General features: G+C 40.3%; 1 non-coding gene across 1 annotated transcript; it reads right to left on the bottom strand.

The window, feature by feature from the left end:
- Positions 1–923: 923 nt before the first annotated feature.
- trnas-aga lies at positions 924–1,005 on the bottom strand. Its single transcript has one exon. It is a non-coding gene; the product is annotated as a tRNA-Ser (tRNA).
- Between the last annotated feature and the right edge of the window lie 428 nt (positions 1,006–1,433).

Genomic DNA, 1,433 nt, shown 5'->3' with positions numbered 1-1,433 from the left:
CTGATTACTTAATTCTCACCCAGATTTTAAAAGCAATTTATCACTGAGAGGATTTTCCTTTCAGCAGGATTTCCTTCTTACAGATTAGGTTCCTCCAAAAACATGTGACCCTGCTGGAAGTTTCTGTTTTTGGTTAAAAAAAAATAAAAAATTAAATCAGAGGCTTTTTTAAATTTGCAAACACAGCCCTAAAAAATGAAAACTTTCCATGAGGCTGTGGCTATTAACAGCAGTATTTATTGGATTCTTAGGTCTGAAATGGGAGCAGATACTCAGATATCTGCAGTATTTCTCTTCCTGTTCCTCCCTGGCCTCCAGCCCAGCAATTTTTGTTGAAATAAATGGGAAAAGAACAGAAACTATCAGGAACACGGTGATTGTGTTTGTTAGGTGTTAGTGCATACAAAGATGAAGGAGGGTTTGTTGAAATATAAGTGTAAAGCTTTCTGGTATTTAGTCATTTAAAGGAGGAGCAGGCTCAAATGACATAGGTGAAATAAAGCACTATTATATTAAATATTGATCTATCTTTTTGTCATTGTTTAGAGAGGAAAGTCTTGCAGATATGTCTGTATAAAGATTTTATGTTCAGAAATCTCATTGCACGTTAGACTCATAAATCAAATGTGTCAGAAATGAATTCTCAGCACTTGTATTCTTTTACACAGAATATTAATTCTCTGTTCAAGTATTCTGTTTTTCATCATCACAGACTGTATCCAAAAGCTTCACCTGGTTAAATAACTGTAGCGTCCTAGATCCTCAAAATAGCGCCAGCACACCTGAATCATGTCGAAAAGAGTTTATTCCTCATTAGGTACTTCTGTGTTGCACAGCTGTAAAAAAGTAGAAATACATTTTGTTCTCGGCAGGACTCGAACCTAAGCAGTCGACCGTCAGTTAAAAAAAAGAAAAATAAATTTCGTTGTCGGCAGGATTCGAACCTGCGCGGGGAGACCCCAATGGATTTCTAGTCCATCGCCTTAACCACTCGGCCACGACAACTGTGATGCGAAAGCGTCCATGTCTCTTTACGAACGCACCGCTTTCGGATATGGCAGGCCAGGTTATCATGTAAGACAAAAAAATTTATATCGAATTACGAGATAGCCACCTAGTGTTGCAACTGAGCTGTCCAAAACGTTGCTTGCAGAATTATGGGTGACTGCAGTGGTGCTGGCTGTTATTGCCAAAACTGTTTCAAAATGCAAAAATAACTCAGCAGTATGAGATGCGCGGAGAACAAGAACTTTGTGAACCTGGAGGCTGCTTCAAAAATATGCGGTGAATGCGGCATATTGAAGCTCCGCTGAGTTAGCGACACCTATCTCACGGTCGATCCGATTCAGGAGCTCAGGCTTCGGCCAGCCGCTCCCTGTTCTTCCCCTCCCCTCACCGGCGGTGGTTCTTTTAGGGACCGTTAACAAATTTTC

This window comes from Cyprinodon variegatus, unplaced genomic scaffold (genome assembly GCF_000732505.1).
Source record: "Cyprinodon variegatus isolate N-32 unplaced genomic scaffold, C_variegatus-1.0 Scaffold391, whole genome shotgun sequence".
Lineage (NCBI taxonomy): Eukaryota > Metazoa > Chordata > Actinopteri > Cyprinodontiformes > Cyprinodontidae > Cyprinodon > Cyprinodon variegatus.
The sequence above is the reverse complement of the archived record's forward strand: the minus strand, read 5'-3'. Positions and strand labels throughout refer to the sequence as shown.